We start from the raw sequence: 21,582 nt of genomic DNA on the forward strand, positions 1-21,582 counted from the left end.
CAGCAACTTTTTCAAGATGATTTAAATTCGTTTTATTCATGGTGTAAAGAAAATCATATGAAATTAAACCTAAAAAAGTGCAAATATATGCAAATATATATATATTTGTTAGAAAGAATCCAATACCGGCAGACTATGTTTTTGAACTACATCAGCTTGAAATGGTCGATAAATTTTTAGATCTGGGAATTTTACTGGATTCCAAGCTAAATTTTATTTCACATATAACAATGACAACAAATAAAGCCAGAGGTGTACTAGGATTTATGAAACGTTGGGCTAGGGAGTTCAATGACCCTTATGCCACTAAATCTCTATACACATCCCTGGTAAGACCTATCCTGGAATACTGATCCGTAATATGGGACGTTGGGCTAGGGAGTTCAATGACCCTTATGCCACTAAATCTCTATACACATCCCTGGTAAGACCTATCCTGGAATACGGATCCGTAATATGGGACCCTATATATAAAAAGCATTCTGATGCTATTGAATCTGTACAAAAACAGTTCCTACTCTTTTGTCTTCGTGGATTAAATTTCAACCCAATAAATCTACCTTCATATTCTGCAAGATTGGCTTTACTTAAACTTCCAACCCTGAAGAGCCGAAGATCAATGTTAAACATTTCATTTATTTGCAACATAATCAATGGTAGTGTAGGTTCCGGTTTTTTAATCCAAAATATCTCATTTAATGTGCCTCATCATTTCATTTTGTTCTATTATCGGTGAAATTTATTAGAGCGAACTTTGCCAATGCTGATCCAATAAGGAGAATGTGTATGGAATTTAATAAATATTACATGTTAATTGATTTTTCATTAAGTAACAATATAATTAAAAACAACATTACTGCTTATTTGAATTCATAATTTTTATAATAAGTTTTTTTTATTACATTTATACAAATAATTGTTAATTGCCTGTAAGGATAATTTTCCATAGGCTAATAAATAATAAATAAATAAAAATATTTTAGTTACTGCCTATATATTTTTTTAAAGAAAACTTTGAAATCAAACAATAATCAACTATTTGTAAGTGAATATTTTTTATATTTTAAGAGTATATTTTTCGTTTTTAAGTGCATATTTCATGCGCATAAAATCAATTTTTAGAGCATATATTTGGATGCCCTGGTAATAATTTATTTCTTTCTCTTTGTACCATAAATTAATATAGATAAATTATATTGTAAATTTACTATACTTGAGAGAAAAGACGTTCAAATTTGTCTGTTTTCTTTAAATTTGGTACACTAATACACTTTTGCATTGCTAAATAAAATACAAATTTTCAGCAAAATCGGATGAAGGACTTGCCTACCTGCCATATATCCTGAATATTAAAAATTACATTTTAGCTAAAATATTGATTAAAATGTCTTACACATTTTCAGTTTTCTCTAGAATTAAGGTGTTTCATTGTATGACAAATTTAACCTTAAAGACAAGGACTCCTTTTACTTCCATATAAGCCTAATTTATATAAAATTCGTTCGACGATTTTATACAAATCGAAATACTATTTTTTGAATATTCTTGAGATAATTCACTTAATTTATCCAATTTTCAATTGCAAAATAAATGCTAATAATTATAAAAGTTATTTATTGGAAATATATTTTTTTTTAAATAATTATATTAAATTAAATAATATACAAGGGTATATGTATTAGTCTCAAATTTGCTAATTTTATAAACGGTAAATTAAAAATTCATATTCAGTGATTTTTATTTTTTAATTTATAATTAAGGATTGTTTTTAGTTTTATTAATGACATTTATAATAGCACTGTTTACTGAATTTAGTTATACGCGTATTAAAAAAGTTTACTTTTTCAAATAGTTTTGTTTTTTCAAAATGTACATACATTACCAATTTTTTCTCTTACAAATTTATATATTTTTATTATTCTTTTACTTGAAGATACTGAAACCAGCAATCAGTCAAGTCTAAATGTTTTAAAACAACCATATTGATAAAAAAATATTTTGTAAGAAGTTCAACGATCTTCAATACACTAATTTTACTAAAATGTTGTCAAACAACATCATCACTTATTATTTAAAAATCAATATTAATATCGAAAACAATTATAACAAAATTTCAAAATTATGGAATATTTTTTTTAAGTGACAAGAACCATAAATATTACAAACAATACTTAGCAACTCCAATGAACCAATTATTGAAAATAAAAAAACAGGCAAATTTTTAAAGAAAATTAATTCAAAATTTGAAATATATTATTTGTACAATTGATATTATAATTTAAATGATTTAATTTATTTTTCAATTTGGGATATAATTAACATTTTATACTAAAATTAACCATAATAAGCATTTTTAAAAATAATTTATTTCAAAGATGCGGCAAAAATTCCGTTAATTTTATTTTTATTTTTAATAAATAAATGTATTAACTATAAAAAGCAATAACAAAAAAATACTACATTTTACACACTTTGTTTATATTTTCCACCAAAGTGAGATATTTTTTTAATTTTTGATATGCATTTTTTAAAGCTATGTAAAACATTCTAGCAGTGAAATTTCACAAAAAATTGTTTTTTTGGTAATTGAACGTATACATAGTTATTTAAAATATTAAACCAAAAAACATTTTTTTAAAAACCAAAATTTTTATAATATTTTTTGCAAATCTATCTGTTTATGATTTTCAATATTTTTAGATTTCGAATTCTTAATATTTTATATTACCATTATTATTACAAATTCCATGAGTGAAAGAAAAAAATACCGGTTTTTAATTTAGCTGTACTTCTGTTATTTATTTTATAAGAATTGTGTCCAAAATAGAATGAACGATATTAAAAAATCTTTAAATCTGCCTAGCTACCTTCAAAAAATAATATTCAATAAAGCAGAAATAAAAAGCAATAACAAATATACATAGGTATAGATCATAACAAGTGAGAACAATTGGAATCCAGTTAATTATCATTACATTAGCTTGTTACTAACATGTTACTAGTATATAAAGTGAGATAGCTAAGCAAAGAGTAACATAGTATAAGAGAATATTATAATAATCTCAATAACATTAACCTTATAATGATCAATTCGATCAATATTGTTAATGATATGTAATAACATATTAATGATATTTAATAATGTTAGTTTTAATATTTGTAATATATAACATTGTTATTAGATATAGTTTAAGATTAAATAGTATACTAATAAGAATATAATATATAATATTAACAAATAACAGATTTATGTTAAATTTTAGTTTTTTTATATATTGTTAACTGAAAATGGTTGTAGAAATTTATATTTTCTTCAACATACTCCCCCCTGAAGAACAACAGTTTTGGATGACTAATATATGTTTGAGAAAGACGGCCTATAGTTGGGAGTAATTTGGTTTAGTCATCTGACTACGCTATGCTCCGACTCACAGCGTTCGAATTAGGCTCCATCTTTCTATCAGGGGCGGTTGTGATGTACCTCATTAGAAGTTTCTTCGGCAGAATCCGACCGTCATAGCCAGGGTGTATCTCTTGTATACGACCTAATATCCATTGACCAGGACCACATCTATCATCAGCAATCAAGACTAAATCTCCAACTCTAGCATCAGGCTTTGGTTTAAGCCACTTTGGGCGAGCTTGCAAACGATTCAAATACTCCACTCAGTACCAATAGAAGTTAACACCTGTACTAGATCCTCAGGCAAAGACTTTTTATTCCTATTTAGAAGAACCTGTAGCTCCTTTGAGGCGCCTACGAAATTTGTTCCACAGTCGGAGTAGATATCTGTGCAAGTACCTCTGCGAGAAATAAAACGTCGAAAAGCGGCTAAAAAGGAATTTGTGGTCAAATCTGATACAGACTCTAAATGTATGGCTTTAGTTACCATGCATATAAACAGACAAATATATCCCTTTGAAACAACAGCTGATCTTAAGGTAGAATTCTTGATTGAAATTGGACCAGCATAGTCGACACCGCTGTGTTTAAAAGGTCTGGTAGCGGTTAAGCGTACAGATGGTAAATTTCCCATTATTTGAGTGGCAGCTTTAGCAGAATAAGTGAAACAGCGCATACAATTGCCAATAACAATTTTGGCCAATTGATTGCCAGAAATAATCCAATATTTCCTATTTACATAAGACATGGTCAAAGTGATACCACCATGTAAGGTTTTTTCATGAGAATCTTGAATTATTAGTTTCGCTAGAGGATTTTTATTAGATAAAAGAATAGGATGTTTAATGTTAAAAGGCAGATTTGAATTTTGTAGACGGCCTCCCACCCGAATAATATTCTCTTCATCTATAAAGGGCATAAGTTTCCTGAGAGAATTTTGTTTAACTTCTCCTTTTCGAATAAGATTCCTTACATCGTCGGAAAAATCAATAGCCTGAGTAATTTTTATTAACTTTTGAAGAGTCTCATTAAGAACGGTCGGACCTAAAAAACCAGTCTGTTTACAGTTTTCACAAGTACTACTATTTCTAATATTATTAAAAAATCTGTAGCACATTGAAATTGCTCTCAAAAGCTTGTTTAATGTAGAAAATTTTAGCAAAAAATATGGATATATAGAAGTTTCATTATCCTTCTTCTCAACAATAGAATTTTCGGGTATTGTCCCTGATAAAATATTCACAGAGATATTAGAAAAATATTTATCAGGAGATGATTTGGATCTTTCCTCTGAAGTTTCCAAATTCAATAGAGGTTTTGGCCATGATAATTGCGATTCATATAAAAATCCTGGGCCATTCCACCATATATTACACCTTACTAGTTGATGAGGGAAAATACCTATGGACGCACAATCAGCGGGATTCAATGCCGAAGGTACGTATTTCCATTGAAGTGGATTGCTATGACGCTGAATTTCAGCAACTCTGTTGGCGACATAAACTGTCCACATTGAAGGTGGTTTCCTAAGCCAACATAAAACCGTGGAGCTATCACTCCAATAGAAGATATTTTCAATATTTATATCTGTAAACGAATTTTTTACCTTTTGAGCTAATTTTACCAACAGTGTAGCTGCACAAAGTTCCAGTCGTGGAATTGATACAGTTTTTATAGGTGAAATTTTAGATTTGGCTTGTAGTAAATTGACAAAAATCTTATGGGAGGTAATAACTCTACAGTAAACGGCTGCAGCATATGCCACAGTTGAGGCATCGCAAAAACAGTGAAGCTCTAGCTTAAAATCACTAGAAAAATTAATCCATCTAGGAATTTTAATATTTGAAAACTCAGAAAGAGTCGATCTATATTCCAACCATTTTTCCTCTATATCAGATGGAATTGGGCTATCCTAATCTACCTTATTTTCCCACAATTGTTTAAAAAGTGATTTTGCAATAACGGTACACGGAGTTAGCCAACCCAGAGGGTCATATAAGCGTGCAGTGTCGTACAAAATAGTCCTTTTCGAAACAGGACGAGATTCATCAATATTCGTCCTAAAAGAAATTGTCTCATCAGTGGTATTCCACTGGATACCAAGGGTTTTGACAACATTGTCGCCATCAAAATTTAAGGTCAAAGATTTCTCTCTAAACTCTTCAGGAATTTCATTCAACAATTCAGGCGAATTAGTGATCCACTTACGTAAAATACACCCACCTTTTCCTAAAAGACTACATAAGTTCTTCTGTAAACTTATTGCCTTTTCAAGAGAGTCAGCACCAGATATAATATCATCGACATATGAATCAAAAGTCAAAATCTTAGATTCATCAGGAAATTCATTCTCATAATCATCTGCCAATTGTCGAAGAACACGTATAGCAAGGTATGGAGCTGAAGTCGTTCCATAAGTTACAGTATTTAACTGGTACACAGAAATCTCTTCAAGAGGATTATATCGCCATAGAATTTGCTGAAATGGGCGGTGTTCTGAAACTACTTCGATCTGTCTGAACATTTTTTCAATGTCAGCACTAAAAGCAATCTTATGAGTTCTCCATTTCGTGATAATTTGTGGTAGGTCATTTTGCAAGGCAGGGCCAGGAGAAAGCTCTTCATTAAGACATTTTTTTACCGTTTATATGGCTACTACCATCAAAAACCACTCTTAACTTGGTCGTAGTACTATCTTCTTTTAACACGCCATGATAATATTGGAATTTTGAACTGAAAGGTCATTCTCTACATGCAACACGGTGTGATGTGGTAGCTTACAGGTACTGCATCTATGTAATGATTTACAATTGTCATGATTATGACCAACAGTGAAACAATTTCTACAAATGTTTCTATTAATTAAAAACTCATTCTTAGATTGCACTGGTAAAGCTAAGAATTTGTAGCATTGGGAAAGATAATGATTTCTTTCGCAAAACAAACATGCAATTGATTTTGTTTTCGCAACATTTCCATTATGAACGTGTGTTTGTTTCTTGTTCTTGAAATTATTATTATTATTATGAATTGTTTTAAATGTAGAGGGAACAGAATCATTTAATGATTCTAAAGTTCTAAATGTGTTTTCAAGAAAAGCGAACCAATCTGACCTATTTGGCACCTCCGTTGAGGATTTCAATGATTGCTCCCATTCTCTTCGTGTCTGTTGATCTAGTTTCTGACAGAGTATAGGTATAAGTAAAGGATCCCATTCAGAAGTTCTAATTCCTAAATTATCAAACGAATTTAAACATTCTTGTGTAATGTCCAATAGAGTCTTTATACTCTCAAAGCTTCCATCCGATTTCGGAACATTGTAAAGCCTAATTGCAAGATTATCCACAATTTTGCGCCTATTGTGGTATCTTGACTCCAACATTTTCCACGCTGAGTCATAGTTGGCTTCAGTAACAGAGATAGATTTGATAAGAGAAGCAGCTTCTCCTTTAAGGGTTCCCTTTAAATAGTAAAATTTCTGAATTTTGGAAAGGGAGTTATTGGTATGCACCAATGAAATATAAATGTCCCGAAAAGGGATCCAATCCAAATATAGACCAGAGAATTCTGGAAGAGAAATCCTAGGCAGTCGTGCGTCCATACTTTTGCTAGTTTCTGAGCGATTACCAATCATAGCAAAGGTGCTACTAAGTGGTGAATGTGTATTATCATCCCTATGTACACAATCAAGAAGTTTACCCCTGAAGGTAAAATATATATCAGAAAATTCAAAATAGCAATCTTCCATCATATATGGAACATCATCCACTTTCAGGGAAGTATCGCGAATAATTTGTGAAATCTGATCGTGCTGATACTTAAATTGTTGAAACAGTGTATCAAGTTCAAGAGTGTGACTCTCAATATAACCGAGGGTCTTTTCAGAATCATTTTTCGACAAGAATCTTGAATTGAGTTTCTTCAATGTACACAACAAATCACGTTGTATAGCAATTAGTGATTGCAAGTCACTCATGATGACAAAATATTAGAATATAAATGTAATGGCTAATGTTTAAAGAAGTATCAACTTTAAATATTGAGGTTTAAGCAAAGAAATTGATTATGTACAAGTACAATATTTTTTTTTTAAAGTTGACTAAGAACAAATAATTTTGAACACGAACTTTGATTCTTACGACATTTAAAGAATACCGCAATATAGAAATATGTATGTAAGTTATGTAAGAATCAATTTGGTTGTACAGATGTACAAGGTTTTCAAAATTAAAAGAATTGTAAAATTAAAGAAAATAAAGAAAGTTTGAAATATTTGAGGTTAGATTTCTAACAGTACAGATGTACTGCTATTTGTTTAAATTGCAATTAATGCTTAGTTTTAAATAACGTTATTAAACACGTGTTAAGTTTTAAACGTGAAAGATTTGAAGAACAAAAAACTTTTTTTGTAAAATTCATTTAAGATTAAGGGTTTAAGGTATGAAGACTCACACGATTAGAATGTACAGATGTACTAGAAATTGCATAAAATGTGTAATAATCAATAATCGAAATAAATACTGCCTACAAGCGTATTTAAGGTACAGACGTACATAGAGTTTTTTTTTTCAATTATGATTACACAATCAATGTTTCAAATTTTGCAAATTATATATATAAAATCAGAAGTAGAACTTGGACACGAACACTTTTATTCTTTTCAATGTAAACTTTAGTAATTTCAATGGCAAGTATAAAATATTTAAATTATTATGAAAGCAAGAGTGAAGATTTTAAACAAGTTTGCAAAAAACACTATTCACAAATTTTCTTTTACCTTGTTTTAGTAAATTTCACCAAATTATTTAAAATCGTCAAACGAGAATGATTCCCGGGTTTCGGCACCAATGTTTATGATTTTCAATATTTTTAGATTTCGAATTCTTAATATTTTATATTACCATTATTATTACAAATTCCATGAGTGAAAGAAAAAAATACCGGTTTTTAATTTAGCTGTACTTCTGTTATTTATTTTATAAGAATTGTGTTTTAATTGTTCGCTGTCCAAAATAGAATGAACGATATTAAAAAATCTTTAAATCTGCCTAGCTACCTTCAAAAAATAATATTCAATAAAGCAGAAATAAAAAGCAATAACAAATATACATAGTGTAGCATATAACCTAAAGATTTGCAGTCTTTTCAAATATGTTTTGTTAAGTTCTCGCATGCTCTAGTTATCCGGCTCTGGCTCGTCGGCAATCGGTATGGGTTCTTGAACTTAACATAAGATGTAAAGAATAAACTACATAGCAATACATATTTTATGCATGCGAATTAAAAAAAAAAAACTAAACTTTAACTAATGGAACAACGAAAAGCTAAAACATAAACAAAGAAAAATTTAAAGTATACTTGAGGTTCATTGCATCTGAGAACTGTCTGTTGCATTTAGATGGAAACTGCAACATTATGCCCATCCCTACCATGATCATCTACGAATATTTCCGAAAACTGATTTTCCCGATGATCCCTATCAAAAATGTTTCGCTACCTAGCTAGGTTTTGCCTTTAGAATCAAAAAATCAAAGAATTTAGCAATTCATAGTAACTATTTTATTCAATCAAAACAATTATATAAGATAACATGCTAATTTTATAAATTCATTTAATATGAATAATATTGTTGAAATATTTTTCATTTAAAATGTTTAAATAAATCATTAATTAGATATTTTTCTTAAATATAAAAAAAATTATAAAATTAAAATAAACTTTATAACAAAATTTATAAGAAGATATAAAACAAAAATAATAACAAAATTTTAACAAACTTTATAGAAAAATGTATAGAAAATTGTATAGACAAATTTATAGAAAAATGTATAGAAAAATTCACAAAAAATTTTATATAAAATTCTTATATTTAGGCAAATTTTTAACCAAAAATGTATTTACAAAATTTACAGAATCAAATTGAGCTATATACCCTGTATTTATATTAAGAATAGAATAGAAAAGAAAACAGAATCGAAACTAGGTCAAGTTGAGGTAGGTAAGTAATTGAGGGTTATAAAAAAAAAGACGGACAGAAGCGCGAAAATATACTTCAAAAGAGGGGCTGATTTAGATTAACAAAAGAATATTTTAATAACTTACAGAACATCACTAAATGCTGCTATTCCATAGATATGTATGTGGACAATATGTTAAGCACTATTTTATTTTGAAACACTCTTTTCAAATGTATTTTATATAATTTATAACTTTTAATTTATCATTTCTTTTCTCTTGTTACTTTTCTAAACTTTTCTTCTTCTTATTAACTATTTTCTTTTAACTTTTTTTTTATTTAATATTATCACACACAACACAAATATATATTAGATCTCTTTATTTATAATGTAAAATTTAATTAATTTAGATATTTTCACTATTTTTTTAGACACTATTTTTAATATTTTCACTTATATATACATTTTATTTTAATTATTTTTGTTTTAATATAAAGCACTTGTTCTTGCATAGTGTAAGTAGTGAAAATAACTAAATGTAATAAAATATGTAAATAAAATGACACTTACGGTTGTCGCATTTAATCCATCGATGAATGGCCATTCAGCAATTTCTGGATAGTATGTGGGAGGAGGCGAAATATAAATTTGATTGATGGTGTGATCGATTCTTAATTTTTGGAATTCTTCTTTTACTTAATCTGCATATCTTTCAACGATAAAAAAAAATTAGCAACATGTTTCCAAACTTATTAGCAACATTATGTAATGTTCCTAGTAGACAAATTTGGAACAGTTTCTACTAATGTTACTTAACCAGGTTTTTAATATATAAATCACTCAATTTGATGCTGCTAAATATTTCAATGATTATGATGATAATGATGAAAAATTGGTGTTAAATTTCAGAATACATTCGTGATTTTGCTGGACATTTCAATAATTTTAAGGCGATATCATGCTTGATTAATTGCTGGTTGCTAATGTGGTTATGTTAGGTGGTTTTTCCGTGGTAAATTTTGAAGACTATTGCAAGGTGTTGAAGAAATATTGGATTTGGTTCAAATATCAGGATCCAAAACTCCTTATGCAACTGATTTTTAAAGAACTTGTCTGGCGCAGAATATCATTTCTTTACAAGTACCAAGTGTTTCAGAATTTAGGTATTTGGAGTGTAGGCGTTTTATAACCAATTCTAGGAATTTTAAATATGGTGCCAAATCTATAGAAATAATTGGTCTTTATTAGAAAAGAATATAAAATTTATAATAAAAATTTACCCGTAAGGATGTGGCACCAAGGATTAAGTGTGATGAATTTAATTATATCCTTTAACTTAGGATTATATTCTACATTTGTTAGTTGTGGGATTAAAAATGTTGATTTTATCACAAACGTTTTGAAATTATTATTGAAAGTGTGGTGTAATTATATAGTTTTGTGTTTTATCACACTATTTTAGCAAAAGTTAAATAATTTCTATGACTTTCTCACTCAAAATTTTATTGGTTATGAAACGTGTTTTAGCCCATAAGGGTTTTTATATGATCAGCAAATATGCTATTCAAATTGCTGAATAAAACGTGCGCCAACTACAAATGTATATGAAAGTAACTAGTTACCAATACATCTTAAATTCAATTTTTTTCTTGCGAGTGGTGAAAATTATAAGATTTTAAGTCAAGAATGCCAGATTCAAAAACAAGTTGTAATTTTAGCGATTTTTCAATATTTTAAAAATTTTCTAGTTTTAACAACATTTTTACATTACATTTCAGCAATAGAAAATAAACATATTAAATAAAATGGTTTTAAATAATATTTTTAAAAAATAACTTTAACATAATGGCAATTTGAGTAGAATTTATTTATGAATTTAAAATACTAAAAGAAATGTGAAAATTCTATTATCGTGATAAAAATATTGTCTCTCTTGCCAGCAACTTTACACAGTCCCCCAAACAAGATCGAATTTTGGTGTTTTTCTTTGAAGGCACCAAAATTTGATCTAGCTGGCAAAAGTGTTAGCCAGGTTTAATATCTTTGGCATGATATTTACCAACGTAGTTACCCTTTAAATCCTCCAATTCATAATTACATTTTCCAATCTTTTTCCGTATTCTAGCTTTAACAAATATATAATCGAGTTTTGCATTATAACCCTTTTCAAAATTAGATTGCTTGAAATTCCTTCTGTAAACTTCTTGGCCTTCTCTAAATGATGTAATTCTGGACCGTAAATTATATTTCCTTTCGTTTCGCTGGAATTGTTTTTGCATTAGCTCAGTTGCTCTTTTTCTAATTATTTCCTTTGAGTCTTCTCTAGAGAAACTGGCAGACCTGTCTTCTAAAATTCCTAATTGCCTTAGCAGTGAATATGTCTGTCCATTGGTGATCATATTTTGTCCAAAAGTAATGTAGTATGGTTCTACACCTATAGAGGCATGTATACTTGACCGTAGAGCACAAGCAATGTTACTTAATACTTCGTCCCAATTTCTTTGGTCAGGATTGACATATGCTCTTATAACAGCAAGGACTGAGCGATTTATACGCTCTGAGGCATTTGCTTGTGGGGAATAAACAGCAGTGAGTGTATGAAAAACCTTATATCGGTCCAATAACTGCTTAAACATTTTGGATTTGAACTGTACGCCGTTGTCTGATACTATTGTTTCAGGTACTCCAAATACGTGAAAAATATCTTCTTCCAAATATTTACAAATCACATCTGCTGTCATCTTCTTTACAGGCTTTAGAAACGGGTATTTGGAGAAGTGGTCTAAAACCACGAAGATCCCAATATGTCCGCTTCTCGACCGAGGATATGGTCCTAAAAAGTCCACGTATAGTTTCTGAAACAAGCGTTGAGTCATAGCTGGCTGACCCATTGGTGGACGAAGCACGAAATTTGGGTGTTTTGTAGATTTACAAATATCACACGCGTTTATATAATCCCTCACACTGTTGACTAAACCAGGCCAAAAATAATACTTCCTAATACGTTCAAGAGTTTTATTTATACCAAAATGTGATGACAATGGGTCATCATGCGCCTTTGATAAAACCTCATTTATAAGTTCCCTAGGAATCCATAACTTCCAACAAAGGTCATCGTTCAGCTGTTCACCGGTAGCATGTTCTGTTCGTTTATATATGAATCCGTCTAAAACTTTCATGTCTGGTAATTTTGATTGATTATTACATATATTTTTAATAAGTTCGTTATACTCGTCTGTTTTGAAATATTTCGACTCTAAGTCGATGAAAACCCCGTTTTCTTCGGACAGACTAGAAATTTCCAACTCGGACTCACCTTTGAACGGACTATTTACTTGGTCTTCGGGAGTGATACGGGAAAGGGCATCAGGAACGACATTTAGAGAACCTTTTCTATGTTGAATCTTGAACGCAAAACCCTGCAGTTTAAGTGCCCACCTCGCCAATCTTGAGCTCAAATCAGTTTGGGACATGAGCCACTTTAGTGACGCGTGATCTGTCACTATCGTAAACTCACAGCAGCTAAGCATTCCTGTTCGGTCACTGAATAATTGCGTTGGGCTTTGTTAAGTTTCTTAGACATAAATGCCACAGGAACTTCATCACCCTCCGCATTTAACTGGACCAATACACTTCCTATTCCTGTTTTGCTAGCGTCGCAATGGATATAGAATGGTTTCTCAAAATCCGGACTATGCAAAACAGGAGCTGAGCTTAGTAGACACTTCAACTTTTCAAACGCTTGGTTTGCTTCGTTATTCCAAACATATTTTCTTTTGTTTTTAAGTAAATCTGTTAAAGGTGTTGTTATGGATGCGTAATTCTCTATAAATTTCCTATACCACCCCGTCATACCTAGGAATCGTCTGATTTCTTTAACTGATCGCGGTGTCGGGTAATCAATAATAGCAGAAATTTTGTCTGGATCAGTTCGAATAATCCCTTTTCCTATTACATGTCCTAAATATTTTACTTCTTCCATACAAAATTTGCTTTTTCCCAAATTGATAGTCAGTCCGGAGTCACGTAGGTGTTTGGCAACTGTTCTAAGTACATCTAAATGTCGGTCAAAACTGTCGGAAATGACAAGCAGGTCATCGAGATATACAAAAACTTCGTTCCTTAAGCTAGCAGGTATTACATTATCCATCAAACGGGACATAGTTTGGGGTGCATTACAGAGTCCAAACGGCATTACTTTATATTGATATAAAGGCCGTCCGGGCACTGTAAATGCTGTTTTGTCCCTAGATTTTGGATCTAAAGGGATTTGCCAGAAGGCATCTTTAAGATCCAAGCTTGTAATAAATCTAGCTTTTGGAAGTCGGCTTAGTATACCATCGATGTTCGGTAAAGGATATGCATCCTTTACCGTTACGTCATTTACTTTTCGGCTGTCCAAACAAAGTCGATTTTTCCCTGGTTTTCTGACTAACACACATGGCGAACTCCAAGCACTATTTGACTCTTCAATTACTCCTAACTTGATCATACGGTCTACTTCCTCATACATAAGTTTTTCGATGGCAGGGGATACGGGATAATGGCGTTGTTTAATGGGTTTTACCATACCTACATCTATCACGTGATTCACCAATGTAGTCTTACCGAGACCTTCTTTTGTAAATGATGGAAATAGGTTTACAACTTGCATTAACTGTTGCTGTTTGTTTTCATCAAGTTTACAGTCATTAAAGGAAAATTCGGAACAGTCTATTGTGGAAATTTCTAATGGTTGAAAAAATTTAGGTGGAAAAAGATTAAATTTTCGCCAAAAATCTATACCTAAATAAAGATTTTGTGCTAGAGATGGTATCATAAATAAATCAATTGTTTTTTCTATAGATTTGAAAACTATTTTTGTTGTAATAAACCCAACAACGTTTTGAGGTTTACCATCAGCCGTACAAACTTTGGAATTCATGTTTTTAAAAGGTTTTCCAGATTCTAAAAACTTCTTTGCAAAATTGCCTCCCAAACACGATATTGCTGCACCCGTGTCCAACAAACCACTCACTTTTTCTCCAAAAACTCTCACCTCAGCATATGGTCGCAAATCATTTTCTTTTTCAAATATACTATTAATTATTTCTTTCTGTTTCTGTTTTACTTTTGTCCAATAATTTCTCATACGCTTCGCAGACCTACTTGACTCTTTATTTAGCTCAGAATTAAAAATTTTGGAGCGAATTTTATTATAGTTAGCAAGACGAATATGAAATGGTATAATAGATTTTAGTTTGCGTTTGTTTTTATTTTGAAAATTTAGGTTATTACTAGAATAAGACTCGAAAGAATTAGGTTTTAGTCTGTGCTCGTCGCACGATCTGTCTTCTTCACTAATGTCTGTCTGCGTGCACTTGGTTGTGCACTCGACGAGAAGTTTTTTGAAGGATTGCATTTCGTACAGGTCGGTTTGTAAACGTTTGCTGCACCGCAGCCATAACAAAATATATTTCGCTCGGACATACATTCCTGATACCTATGTCCTATTTTTTTGTAATTCCAGCAAATGAGACCTAGTTCAGAAATATCGACATCGTCCTTTGTATCAAATTCTGCATAGTCCTCGTCGTATAACTCTGAAACTTTTTTAGGAAATACTAAAGGTCTATGACCAATGTTGTTTCTTTTACGCACATCGTGCAGGAAAAACTCTCTTTTTCTACAGATATCCCTCAAATGCGCAACTGAGAATATTTGCAAGTTTAAAATCTCATGTTGGATTTCTGGAAGAAGATTTCTTCTTAATATCTCTATCATGGATAATTCAGCAATGGGTTGTTCTAGATGGTCAATAAGTTATAATATGGAATCGTAGAATGAGTCAAAGCTCTCGCCGGGTTTTTGCTTTCTATCTCTTATAAGTTCCCTATAGTCCATATCAGTACGGGTATCTTTAAACTGTCGTCGCAGCGACAAACAAAGGTCTGGCCATTTAATTTCTCGTACTGACTTATGGTAGCGCCAGAACCAATCGCTGGCTTTTCCATCAAAGAGTACGGAAGCATTTCGACACAGAAGCTCAAAATTACCACCCAATGTTTGGTTGGTTAAAGCTTCAATTCTATATAAGAATGAGTCAACTGAAAGCCCAGTGGAATTTCCTGTGAATTTCAATCGCCAATTACTAATGATTTGACTAATTTTGTCGGGCCGAATAGCCAAATCGGTAGAAAATCCAGAATTTAGTCTCATTATATTTGGAGAGGGGTTTGCCTGAAATCTTATTTCGGCTCCATTGTTATTATCACCAGAAGGTGGGAGACCTAATAGTTGGTCCAATGTTTGATGTTGACACTGAATATTATCGGAATAGTCCACAGGATTATGGGACGGTTCCCTTGGCGGTATGTGTGGGTTATTTTCTAAGCTAAGCCTACGAAAACCAGCTTCTATGTTATTTTGAATCAACTGAGTTAATTGTTCGTTTAAGGAAGATAACATTTCGGCCTGCTGAGCCCCTACTGCAGCAGTGACTAAGTTTCTTATCATGTGCCTTTGAGCATCAGAAGATGAATCAGAAGATTGTGTCGTATTAGGGGTTGTTTGAATATTCTTAGAAATGGAATCATTTGCTGATCTAGCAGAATCAACATTTTGTTGACGAGACTGATTTCTAGTCATTACAGTGTTTGTCGAAAAAGTACTTGGTTTTGAAAATTTGGGCAATGTGATCTGGGTGTTACATGTTGGGCAAGTTGATTTGTTCTGAGTGGATTTAGAAAGACAAGTTTTGTGAAAAATATGATTACATATAGTTTTTGTGGCGTTTCCTTTTGTAGAAATGTGATTCTTACAAACTCCACAAACATCAAAACTTAACGGAGTAAGTGCTTGAGGTTGTACATTTTGTGACTGAACATTTTGGGATTGTACATTTTGAGGCTGTACAGAGGAGGGCGTTACAGACAAATTGTCTGTACTACGTCTTACCGACATTTTACTATAACTATTGAATAACAAACCAAAGTAATTTCGTAGAGATCTTGTGTTTTATTATTACTAATTAATAATGAAACAAAGGCAAAAAAAAAGTTTAGGTTATATTTTAACCAAAATTAGAAATTTATCTTTCCAAATTATATTGGTTCCTATAATGAAATATTGAAAATCGAAAAGCAGTTGTGAATATTAACGTAAAAAGCTAATTTAAACAAGCTTTTAAGTAAATTAATGTTTTTCCAAAAATATAAATTAGTTCAAAACTAATTTCAAACTGAATATCCGTATGTATTTGAAAGTAAGTAATAATAACGATATATTTTGATTCATTTAGGCGAATAAACTAGTACTAGGAGCTTAAATTTTTGTAACAAATGCAATGAAAAATAAAAAACTGAAATTTTGAAATCTCTCATGAAATTAGATGAAACAGAAATAAATTAAAAATAAAGTAGTCGATCTGATGGCTTAGATTCATTTTCAACTAACAAATTCAAAGTTCCAAATCAGATAAAAGAAAAGAGGATAGTATTATAGATAAAATAATGTTTACTTTAATGGCATAAGACCAAACTAGTTCAGTCTTAAGGTTCCAATTAAAGGATAGATCAAAGCAAATAGAGTAGAAAATACACAAAAGGACGAAATTTATATATATGTAGGTCATTAATCGAAACTTTGTTTTCAAAATAATGAATTCCAAAACATATGAAAAATGAAAAATAAACACATTTAAGATATTTTTGGGCTATTGTTTAACCAGATGAAAAATTGAGAGACCCACTGTTCTTAAAATTGAGGTGTTATTATTAATCTTAATCATTCAGCGTGGGCCCCACGTTGGGCGCCAAAAATAATATTAACTATGTAGCATATAACCTAAAGATTTGCAGTCTTTTCAAATATGTTTTGTTAAGTTCTCGCATGCTCTAGTTATCCGGCTCTGGCTCGTCGGCAATCGGTATGGGTTCTTGAACTTAACATAAGATGTAAAGAATAAACTACATAGCAATACATATTTTATGCATGCGAATTAAAAAAAAACAAACTAATTTTTAACTAATGGAACAACGAAAAGCTAAAACATAAACAAAGAAAAATTTAAAGTATACTTGAGGTTCATTGCATCTGAGAACTGTCTGTTGCATTTAGATGGAAACTGCAACATTATGCCCATCCCTACCATGATCATCTACGAATATTTCCGAAAACTGATTTTCCCGATGATCCCTATCAAAAATGTTTCGCTACCTAGCTAGGTTTTGCCTTTAGAATCAAAAAATCAAAGAATTTAGCAATTCATAGTAACTATTTTATTCAATGAATAGATCAAAACAATTATATAAGATAACATGCTAATTTTATAAATTCATTTAATATGAATAATATTGTTGAAATATTTTTCATTTAAAATGTTTAAATAAATCATTAATTAGATATTTTTCTTAAATATAAAAAAAAATTATAAAATTAAAATAAACTTTATAACAAAATTTATAAGAAGATATAAAACAAAAATAATAACAAAATTTTAACAAACTTTATAGAAAAATGTATAGAAAATTGTATAGACAAATTTATAGAAAAATGTATAGAAAAATTCACAAAAAATTTTATATAAAATTCTTATATTTAGGCAAATTTTTAACAAAAAGTTGAGGTAGGTAAGTAATTGAGGGTTATAAAAAAAAAAGACGGACAGAAGCGCGAAAATATACTTCAAAAGAGGGGCTGATTTAGATTAACAAAAGAATATTTTAATAACTTACAGAACATCACTAAATGCTGCTATTCCATAGATATGTATGTGGACAATATGTGAAGCACTATTTTATTTTGAAACACTCTTTTCAAATGTATTTTATATAATTTATAACTTTTAATTTATCATTTCTTTTATCTTGTTACTTTTCTAAACTTTTCTTCTTCTTATTAACTATTTTCTTTTAACTTTTTTTTTATTTAATATTATCACACACAACACAAATATATATTAGATCTCTTTATTTATAATGTAAAATTTAATTAATTTAGATATTTTCAATATTTTTTTAGACACTATTTTTAATATTTTCACTTATATATACATTTTATTTTAATTATTTTTGTTTTAATATAAAGCACTTGTTCTTGCATAGTGTAAGTAGTGAAAATAACTAAATGTAATAAAATATGTAAATAAAATGACACTTACGGTTGTCGCATTTAATCCATCGATGAATGGCCATTCAGCAATTTCTGGATAGTATGTGGGAGAGAGACGAAATATAAATTTGATTGATGGTGTGATCGATTCTTAATTTTTGGAATTCTTCTTTTACTTAATCTGCATATCTTTCAACGATAAAAAAAAATTAGCAACATGTTTCCAAACTTATTAGCAACATTATGTAATGTTCCTAGTAGACAAATTTTGAACAGTTTCTACTAATGTTACTTAACCAGGTTTTTAATATATAAATCACTCAATTTGATGCTGCTAAATATTTCAATGATTATGATGATAATGATGAAAAATTGGTGTTAAATTTCAGAATACATTCGTGATTTTGCTGGACATTTCAATAATTTTAAGGCGATATCATGCTTGATTAATTGCTGGTTGCTAATGTGGTTATGTTAGGTGGTTTTTCCGTGGTAAATTTTGAAGACTATTGCAAGGTGTTGAAGAAATATTGGATTTGGTTCAAATATCAGGATCCAAAACTCCTTATGCAACTGATTTTTAAAGAACTTGTCTGGCGCAGAATATCATTTCTTTACAAGTACCAAGTGTTTTAGAATTTAGGTGTTTGGAGTGTAGGCGTTTTATAACCAATTCTAGGAATTTTAAATATGGTGCCAAATCTATAGAAATAATTGGTCTTTATTAGAAAAGAATATAAAATTTATAATAAAAATTTACCCGTAAGGATGTGGCACCAAGGATTAAGTGTGATGAATTTAATTATATCCTTTAACTTAGGATTATATTCTACATTTGTTAGTTGTGGGATTAAAAATGTTGATTTTATCACAAACGTTTTGAAATTATTATTGAAAGTGTGGTGTAATTATATAGTTTTGTGTTTTATCACACTATTTTAGCAAAAGTTAAATAATTTCTATGACTTTCTCATAGACTTACCAACCGTCCCGTTTTCGACGGGACAGACCAGTTTTAGAGTCGAATGTCCCGTGTCCCGGCGATACTCTGAACGGGACGCCATTTGTCCCGTTTAAAAAAAAAAAAACTTTTTCATTAATTACCACAACAAATATAAAAAAATCACAAATTGGAAATACCGATAAACAAGGATGCTTTATTTTCTGAATTATAGTATTTTCTAAAAACTGAATATCACTATTTAACAATATACATAGGTACTTAGTGCATTAACTTCTATGAGTTTCAATAAACTCATTAGTAAACATTATTTAACTTTCATGAAAAATAAATGGTACGATACTCGCTCTAGGATGCTTGTACCTTTAGTTAAAGGTGAGTTGTTGGTCCATTGAAATGGACTGAGTTTGTCGAATTTATTACTTCAAATAATAATAAAAAAGCTGATAAAAGCGATTAAAAATTTAAATTTTAAATTATGGACTGAAATGTGTAAACTTTATTAAATAACCCGCAGCGCTTCGTTACTCCTACGTAGTAAAATAAAAAAAATTTAAAGATTTTATAAACTATTTTTTTAATGAGGTGAAACAAATTAGGTAAAATTATAAAAAATAAATTTTCAGACAAAGTTTGAAGAATCTCGCAATTTTAATTATTCAGATATTAAAAATTTACTATGTTCTTTGAATGGAAAGTTTCACACCCACTGTTCCGATCTAGACCATTTTAGCTAAACTATGTACAGTGATAAGAATTTGATTCATACAAAGTTTAAATACATTACAATTACTCCAGATATTCGAAATTGACTATATACTTTGTATGGGAGGTGTCACTCCCACTAATCCAATCCCGACCATTTTACAGCCAAACTATGTAAAATGATAAGTGAGCTATCGGACAAGTTTGAGGAATCTCGCAATTATAGTTCTGAAAATATTTATTTTCCTTTGTGTGGTAGGTGACTTAAACCTTGTTCCGATTCTTCCCAATTTGGTTAAACTTCATGTCGTGATATGAAATTGATTCATATAAAGTTTGAAGAATTTCACAATTATAGTACTCCAGATATTTGAAAATAACTATTTACTTTAAAAAATTCAGTCTCGCCCATTTTCAGCCAATCTCCGTATAGTAACAAGAATTTGATTCACACAAAGTTTAAATACTTTACGATTATAGTACTCCAGATATTCGAAATTAACTACTTACTTTGTATGAGAGATGTCACTCCCACTAACACAAAAAAATTTTCACCCAAAAAATGTAGAATAGTAACGGTGATATTAGGGCAAAATTTTAAGACTTCCACAATTATAGTTCTCCAGATATTCGAAAATAACTATTTACTCCTGTATAAAGTTCGAAGACTTTCACAGTAATAGTTCTCCAGATTTTACACAATTAAAATTAATGTGTTATTGTTGATTTTAATAAATAAAATAGGATAACACTGCTTCAAAATAACACTTTTTGTCAGAACTTGTATGCCTATTCGTAATTTTTCAAATTCAACAATAGTTATTTTAATTTTTTTCTATGAAAACCAATTTTTTTTTGCACAGTTTATATTTGCAAAAGTTATTAAACATTTTCGAGAAAAGTTCAAAAATATTTACCCTGTTTTTTTTTACATTTATATGCGCTGGGGGAGAAAATACTCAAAAAGGTATTAATGAAAAGTTGAATAACTTTTACAGTTTTCATCCGATTTGAAAAATTAAAACCATGTTTTATTAAGAACTTTTCTTTATACATTGATATAAATTTTTATAAGCTTTCATATCAAAATAAGCAATGAAAAGCGACTCAAATCAAAAATGATCGTAACAAAAACAATACTTATAACTTACAAATGTATCAATAAATGCATGTAATTTTGAAGCGTAATAAGTTTTCTTTACCAACAAAATAAAAATTGAACAAAAACTGACTGAGTTACAGATCGATAAGTTGAAAAACATCACTGTAAACCAGAGGTGGCCAGAAAGAGAGTGTTTAAAATGCATATGGTGTAGTCAGCGTTGCCACTCATAAAATATTTTTCCTACCAAATTTCTAATTAAAAACTACCAAAGCCTACCAAAACCTACCAAATTTAAAATATTTGAGAAATGATATATGGATTCGTTTCAAAATTAATAGTTAACTATATAATTATATTATTG

Source organism: Calliphora vicina, chromosome 1 (assembly GCF_958450345.1).
Source record: "Calliphora vicina chromosome 1, idCalVici1.1, whole genome shotgun sequence".
NCBI classification, from domain to species: domain Eukaryota; kingdom Metazoa; phylum Arthropoda; class Insecta; order Diptera; family Calliphoridae; genus Calliphora; species Calliphora vicina.